An 8,891-nucleotide genomic window follows, 5' to 3' on the forward strand; every position below is an offset into this window, starting at 1 on the left:
TGCTCTTAAACTCCATTTGATTATTTACAAACCAAGCCAGATTAAGATTTTAGTCTTTAATCACTGAAAAGATTATGGTATCATCACCACTAGAGATAATTTTCTAAAGATGATAACGTTAAATCCTAAAATAAGTGTATTAGAAGCCTAACAGTTTCAGATTTTACCAAAATCTCATTAATCATCCCGTCTCTGTATCTATCTAATCTTTTCCAACTGCCCAGTTTTCCCTTCTGTTTTGGGCCTTCACCATACTCTGCCAGAATTACTACAAAAGCTTTCCAATTTGTCTTCCCACCTCCAGCCAGATGTCTCCTTCCCTTCTCTCTCCACACCAATTCATTCTCCACATTAACTCCAAAATGATCATTCTAAAATATATATCCCATTACATCCTTCTCCTACTTAAAATTACTCAAGATCTCTAAATTTCCTTAGTGAAGGATTTTTTTAAGACCCATTAGTTGCAAGTGGCAGCAATCCAAAGCAAACTGGATTGAACAAAAGGGAAAAAAATACAAAGCAAAACTTTAAAAAAGGAAATTTCATGTTCACATAGAAAAGGATTCTGTGGTAGTTCATAGTATTCAAAGGAAAGCAGAAAAACTAGAATTTCAGGATCAAGAAATCGGGAGTTAAAATCAGTGGAATTTTTTTTTCTCACTGTCGGTGTCTCATGTCTCCTTGTCTCCATTGGACTGCTTTCTTCTTTAGTCAACATCTTTTCAAGTGTCAGGGAAGACCTCCACTGCCAGCTCTGGAATCACATCCACCAAAGCCAGTGGCTTCTCTAGAAAGACAGCATCTTTCCCGCCATTTCTATATCAATCCCAGGGAAGATTCTGATTGGTCAAATTTGGTCAGGTGGTCCAATCAAATGTCCCCAACCAGACAGCATAAAGTGTGGAAGAAATATCCCACAGACACTAGCAGGCTGTCTGCAGAAGGAAGATGAGAAAGCATAGTGGTCAGGCACAACTCAGTAGCTGATGGTTTCTGCAGGTTATTAAACATGGCACATAAAGACCTTCCAGATCTGGTGCCTGCCAACCTCTTCAACTCCATCTTAACCCACATCTTCCTCATGTTCTCTGATCCAGCCACAGTCAGCTACTTGAATTCTTGGGTGGCTTCTGACTTCTTTTATCTCCAGCACATACTGCTCTCCGTACCTAAAACACCATTTGCTGCCTCATTATACAAAGATGATACTTCCACATTCTTCAGACCTTATCTCATACATTACCTCCTTCAGGAAGTCTTTATTTTAACGTGTGGATTTTATTATTATTCAAGTATAATGATATCAGCAGATCAGGAGATAATTATCCTTCAAAAGATCATTTATTACTCACAGTTCCCAAGAGGAAGGGGCATACCATATCACAAAGGGCCACATGGAGAAGCACCAGGGTTGGTCAGGAGACCCAGGGAGAGAGCTTTTGTGGTTTTGTGGGAAGGAATGGGTGAGACAGGGAAGCAGCTCTAGGATGGTCTAGTTTGAATAATTTCAACAGGCTCTGGGGCACAGAGGTCATCTGTAGCTGTCTGGCACCTGGCCATGAGGCGATTAGGATAGGAGAATAGTGGCCCTACATATGAGAGCCCAATAAGAAAGGGGGTTGTGGGGTGTGGGCTCTGGATTGGTTGGTTTTCATATGAAAGGCACACTCCATGGCAAGTCATTTAATACCTCTAGGAATTAAATAGTCCTGGAGGGGCAGTCCCTCCAGGGTCAGCAAGGCCTCAGATATAAAAGCAACAGAATACAGAAAATAAGTGGCAGGGTTAATACAATCTTTCCTAGCATTTCTTCAGCATCTTCTCCTAAATCAGGTTTAGGCATCTCTTTTTTATGATTCCACAATACCCCTTGCACACTGCTGTGGTTACAATGGCAGCATTACCGGCAAGGATATCTTAACCAACAGCCCAGCAATCTCTGACCTTCAAATTACATCTAGGGAAGTGGGTAAGAATTTGAAATCATTTTGCTGGCAGTGGGGGCTCACTCACCCATGTAACCTCAACACTTTGGGAGGCTGAGGCAGGAGGATTGCTTCAGCTCATGAGTTTGAGACCAGCTTGGGCAACATACTGAGACTTGTCTCTACAAAAAATTTTAAAAACTTAGGCAGGCATGGTGGCATGTGCCTGTAGTCCCAGCTACTTGGGAGGCTGAGGTGGGAGGATTGCTTGAGCCCAGGAGGTTGAGATTACAGTGAGCCATAATCACAACCCTGCACCCTGCACTCTAGCCTGTGTGACAGACCCTGTCTCTAGTAAAAACAACACAATCAAACAAAATATTTAAGCCATTTAATTTTAATTTTATGGATATGTGACCTCATTTTTATTCCATAGTTTTTGAGACTGCACATTTAGTTTTCATTTAAATGCCTTTAAAATATTTATTCATTTTCTTTCTATTAAAATGATGCAAACAATACTCTTAGATGTATTATACACTGAATTTTGACACTTTAAAGAATACCACTACATTAACTTATGCAGCCATGATTAATTTATCTTTGTGCAGACTATTGAATAAAATTTTTTTCATCATTATTGTGCATATAGTTGATCTTCCAAATATGTAATTAGTTAGAAAAATTGAAACTCTCAACTGCTCTTTTAAGAAATTCATGCCTGTGCATATTCATGAATATAAAACTGAAATGTGTGAATACACAACTATACCTCTCACTGCTGACTATATAGTCCCTTATTGTCTTTATAAGGCACCTGCATGTGAATTAGGAAAAGAAAGTCCTTCTGGGCAGATGCAGCTCTGTGTTGGGTGCATGACTTGGAGGCAGAGCATGGCATGGCTTTTGGCTCCCCTTGCTGCCCGGTCAAAAATGCCTTGGTCTGTACTAACCTGCAAGACCTTAGACAAAGGTGTTAAATGCGCACTAGCTTTGCTCAAATGGGCAAGTCTCAACTTGTCTTCCTCCCTGAGATCCTCATGCTCTCCATAGGACAGGATAGCCACCATGTAACAGCACACGATGGTGTAAAATTATACATCATGGTGTAAATTTGTGTACTCCTTATAAAATGCTTATGTTTGCATTTAGGAGTGTAAGCATGTATTAGACATTCTTAGTGATTCAACTTTGAAGCAAAGATTTTCTGTCACCTTTTCTTCAATTTAGATTAAAGAATACCTTGAGATTTCAAGGCAAAATATTATGAGTGTTTTTATTTGTAATTATTTACCTTCGTAATCAAAATTTTCTGAAGGAACAAAATACAAATGAATACAACATAAAACATAGATATAATTTGGATGCTGACTCTCTAATTGTCAAATACAACTCCTCATTCCAAGTTTTTTTGTATCACCTTATGATTCCTATTCATTGATTAAAAATTAAGTAAATATTATAAATTTTCAGTTACAAATTTATAGTAATGAAATATACTTTAATCAATTTTACATGTGATGGATCTTGGATTTTTTTTCCTATTTTTAAAAATAGAATTTATTTTTTAGAGCAGTTTTAGGTTCACAGCGAAATTGAGTGGAAGAAACAGAGACTTCCTATATACCCTTCCCCACTCCCCCACCATGCACAACCTCCCCAACGGTCAACATCTCCAACCTGAGGGTACATTTGTTACAATTCATGAATCTCCATTGGCACTTGAGGGAAAGCAGGTATAAATAAAAGACTTTGGCTGGGCGCGGTGGCTCACACCTGTAATCCCAGCACTTTGGGAGACTGAGGCAGGCAGATGACCTGAGGTCAGGAGTTCGCAACCAGCCTGGACAACACGGTGGAACACTGTCTCTACTAAAATACAAAAAAGTAGCCAGGCTTGGTGGTGTGTGCCTGTAGTTCCACCTACTTGGGAGGCTGAGGCAGCAGAATTGCTTGAACCCGGGAGGCAGAGGTTGCAGTGAGCCGAGATACCACCACTGCACTCCAAGCTAGGTGACAAAGTGCGACTCCATCTCAGGAAAAAAAAAAAAAAAAAAAGACTTTTGGGATAGTTTCAGGTATTCTAGAAGGGATTCACTCACTCAAAGACTCTGGTTTCCAGAGTTCTTGCTGTGCCTCCCAGGTTTTAAAAGGTCAGGCTGCGCATGGTGGCTCACGTCTCAGCACTTTGGGAGGCCGAGGCGGGTGGATTGCTTGAGCCCAGGAGTTCAAGACCAGCCTGGGCAACATGGTGAAACCCCAACTCTACAAAAAATAATAGTGACAATAATAGAAAAATTAGCAGGGCTATTTTTTTTTTTTTTTGAGTGGCTGTAGTCCCAGCTACTCAAGGGTTGGGGTGAGAGGATCACTTGAGCCCAGGAGGTAGAGGTAGCAGTGAGCTGAGATTGCAGGACTACACTCCAGCCTGGGTAACAGAGCGAGACATTGTCTCAAAAATAAATAAACAAAAAAAATAAAAAGGTCAATAACAGCAGCACATGAAATGGCTCACGCTTCATCTGTGACACAGGATGCAGAGTCAAAGATGTAAACATTGTCCAAATGGCAGAGAGCCAAAAGAGGGAGTTAGTAAGTTTCCCATATTTGAAGTTGGCCATTTGTGGGGTACTGGCAAGTTTTGGTTTCTGAAGATGGAAACATCAATTTACATTTTAATTTCTTAAAAAGAAACTAAAGAGTTAAGCAACAGTCCACCCATTATTCGGTAGTGAGACTATAACACATTTCCATTTAACTTGAGCACCCCCTCCTCCTTTTTCCATGAATGGGCCCAGGTCCACTCCGTGATCAGGTTAGGTTTGCTGGGAGTGAGTGAGACAATCTGCAGAACCGGAAGTGGGTCCCCCAAAGGGAAGAGAGCAGAAACCCCTCTTGTTCTCTTTCAGATTGACTGTGGGTAATGAAGATTATCTTTTATAAAAATGAAGTCAATACATTTTCAATTTGGCATGAAATTACATTCCCATGTGGGCTTCCATTCCTACTGTCAAATCATCAGTCTCAGGAAAGACAGCAGGTACCACCGAAATCAAAATAGTCATCGATCGTCTTTGAGTCTCACAGTTGGGTTTTTTTAAATCTACAGCTAGACGAAGTTTCTTTCTTTTAACCATTTAAGAGCCAGGCCTGATAGACTCTAGAATAAAGTTTCTTTCACATACAGAGAATACTCTTTCCACCTCTCAAGTTGAGCCAAGAAGCTTCGTGTCTTTGAGTACAGGAGGCTTTGGAAGGTGGGGGTGAAGAGCTGGCTGGCTGAACTTGCGGCAGAGCTCCTGGCTCCCCACTGGCTGCCTGTGGTGTGCAGAGGACATAGGAGGCCCCCACTCCTGGTGGAGGGTGAAAGCGAGAGTAAGAGGAATGGGAATGTGATAAGGCCACAGCACACTGGGACTTTACAACGGGATCCAGACTTCAGCAGTGGAGCCCACTAGATATGTCCATACAAAGACCTACGGTGCCAGAGGATGCAGCACAGATCCAGGGCCCTTCTGCCTCTCTGCCCTGGGGTCTTCACCTCGCCCACACCACTGTGGGGCAGAGATGGGGAGGACAAATGGGAAAAGGGTGCCTTTACCTGGAAGAACCGGGTCACACAAATGAGAGGGCTTTACTCGGCCTTGAGAGGGAGCCGCATTTCAGTTGTCTGCAGGACTCTCTTTAAACTAGAAGAGTCTGAGATCTTTAAACTCTCCCACCCGTTGCTTTCCCTCTAAGGTGGGGGTCTATGAGGAAGAACAGACAAGAAAAATGGAGAAGCCACATTTCCTTTCCCATATGATGGCAGTATATTGTCTCCCTCCCAAAAGTAGCGAAAAATATAATAATGTGAAGGAGTGACTGTGATAATTAAGGCCCCAACCACAGAAGAGCGTTGAGGCTCTGAGAGAGAATCCACCATGGGGGCCCAAGGAGACTTGCACAAGGCGAGTTTGGTTCTGGGCTGGAGGCAGCTGACATAGAAGAGCTCTGTCGGCCATTCTATAATAACGCAGACTCATGTCCCAGGGAAGGGCTGTGTGTGCATGAATTGAAAAGTTCTTGTCAGAAACAGCAGAAACTTCTGCCCCAAAGCCAGACTCAGGAGTGGGCTGCCCAGGTGGTTGACAAGGGAGGCACTAAAACAACCCTGGAAATGTCATGAGATGAGATCAGCCTGTGCAGCTGGAAGGGCTACTCTGACGAGCAGCTTTGGGGCTTGCCAGGGACTTGCTTAAGTGACAACTGAAGGCCACTAAACTCCCTTCAAAAGAAGAGAGGGTACACCAGTATTCGAAGCAGCACTATTCACAATCGCCAGGTGGAAGCAACCCAAATGTCCATTGATGTGAGGCGGCTACGTTGCCTGGGGTATATACCCTGGGGTTCCTCGTCTCGCGCCAGGAAAATGTGGGACACAGACACATGGGAGGAGTTTAGGAGCAGAGGTTTAATAGAAGAGAAAGAGAAACAGCTCTCTCTATAGAGAGAAAGGGGTCTCCCAGCTGTAAAGACGGCTGGTGGCAAATGCACGGGATTTTATAGTCCAGCTTGAGGAGGCAGGTATCTTATTTACCCAGGGCTCACAGACTGGTTCAATCAGGTGTGACGTCACAGCATGCGTCATATCGCAGGTCATAGCGCGAGGAAGGCTGGTCGCCCCACCCTAATCTTATTATACAAATGAATTCTCCGTGGCTGGTGCCATCTTGTCTGCTCTTACTATACACGTGGCGGGCAGAGAATGGATGATGGAGCCGCCATCTTGAGCATGTCTAGTCCCTAGTTCCTGCCGGCATTCACCCGTGCAAGCCCCCAACTTGTTTGCCTATGTCTGCAGCTCGACTTTAAAGGCTGCTCTTTGTTAGAAAATGATTTGGGCTGCTCTTCATTAAAAAGAAAAGCCTTACCGAGGACTTCCATATCCTTACTATCTGCCTAAGTGATTTCCTCTTAACTCCTGAATCAGATGGATGAATGGATAAAACAAAATGTAGTCCATCCATGCAATGGCATATTGATTATCCATCCTTAAAATGGAAGGAAATTCCAACACATGCTACAACATAGATTAACCTTGAGGAAGTTATATTAAGTGAAATAAGCCAGTCACAAAAAGACAAAGACTGTGTGATTCCACTTATATGAGGTACCCAGAAGAGTCAAATGCATAGAGACAGAAAGTAGAATGATGGTCGTCAGGGGTCAGGGGAGCCTTATTGCAGGTGAGGACTTTCTGTGGTATCCTCAGGTGGCACAGGGCATTGTATGATAACGTTAATCCATTAATCTGTGAATGGATTAATCCGGGGCAGAAGCCTCATGATCCGATCATTTCTTAAAGGCCTCACCTCAATACTCCACACTGAGGATAAGTTTCAACATGAGTTTTGGAAAGGACATTCAAACCATAACAAGTGACCAATTTTATATTACGTATATTTTCCACAATTTTCTAAAAAATGGAGAAAAAGAAGAAGGTGGGTTCCATTAAGCCCTGGGTGTGTTTTCCTGTATGAGGTATGCTGCTGGGATTTTCTGCACCTCTACAATGCTGACCAAATTGTAGCCCAGTTAGCCTGCCTGAGGTGCCTAGGGGCATCGTCCAGCCTTGGGCAAGGGTACCTGTGGGGAGAGGCATGACTGCACTGCCAACTGGGCCCTTGTTGGGTGGCACTATGGGCCTGCCCATCTCAAGGCCAGTTAGATCTCCCTGGCACTCTGGGCTGGAGGTCTAGAGACTCTCCCAGAAGGCTATGTGGCCACAGTAAGAGAAGCCACCCTTGCCTGCATTCTCACTACCTCCCAGCTAGAAGGGGTAGGTTGATGGCAGGAGAAGATGTCAGGAACCAGCACAGGCCATGCAGGGGCGTCTCAGGACTATCTAGATGGGATAATGGAGCAAGAAAAGACCGAATCTCCTGAAAATTGGAGTGGGAATCAGAGTTCTCTTGATTTGAACAGTTTTACCCGGTTTTGCACCGCAAGATGGTAATGTGAAATATATTGTTTGCAAAGGGTAATTAGGGGCATCTAGAAATCTTAAATCCAAGAGAAAGACAGAATTGAGAGCTAGAGGGGCTAATCAGCTATTGAAGATAAGAGAGTAGGTGGAGGCACAGGCTGGCTCAGAAGAATTTTTCTGAAAGATCTCCTTGTTAACAGCAGCCAGTTTTCACTGGCTCAAGCATGTATGTGACATTTCTTGTCTCAGAGTGGCTTAAAAGTACTGCTCAGTCCCTGACAGAAGTTGCAGAATTCCATTTCTACATCACACAGGGAACTGGACAAAATGGATTCTAGGGTTAAGGTTCTCTAAATCCAAGTTAATAATGGTACTCCTTTATTATTTCTACTTTATTTTGATACCTATGGCCTTCCTTGAAGACACTATATTACTGTTGGGAGAAAAACTTTTCCTCTATTAACTTAGGTCTAGATACCAGGGGTCTGAAAATTAACTGACAATTGATATATTAACAAAAGAAAAGATGAAGTTGATTCCCTTGTCTGTGGGAGTACTCAGTACTGATGAACTCACTGAACAGCTGGGAGTACGGGCTCACATACCAGCTTAATCAGGGAAGGGAAAGGGTGAGAGTGAGGGTGGGTGAAAGATAGAAGATTTGTTCTAGGAGAACAAATGGAAGCTAGACAGTTTTTGATAAGGTTTGTTTATGCACTTTCTCTAATGGTCAGTCTCCTTCCTGGCTGGAAGCTTCCCAGGACAGGGGATTTATTCTCAGAAGTCTCTGCCTTTAGTCAGATAAGGGAAGCTCCAGAAAGGCTTCTTTCTGCCTCTGCTGTATTTCAAATATCTTCAATTTAAAGTAATCTTTATGCCATCTTGGTGGATCCAAGTGTGTCCCTTCATTACTATCACTTCTTTTATGTTCAAACGCTGTTGTAAGAATCATGTCTTGATAACCACACAAAAATTTGAATAGGTAGAGCTGGAGT

This window comes from Pongo abelii, chromosome 1 (assembly GCF_028885655.2).
Source record: "Pongo abelii isolate AG06213 chromosome 1, NHGRI_mPonAbe1-v2.0_pri, whole genome shotgun sequence".
NCBI lineage: Eukaryota > Metazoa > Chordata > Mammalia > Primates > Hominidae > Pongo > Pongo abelii.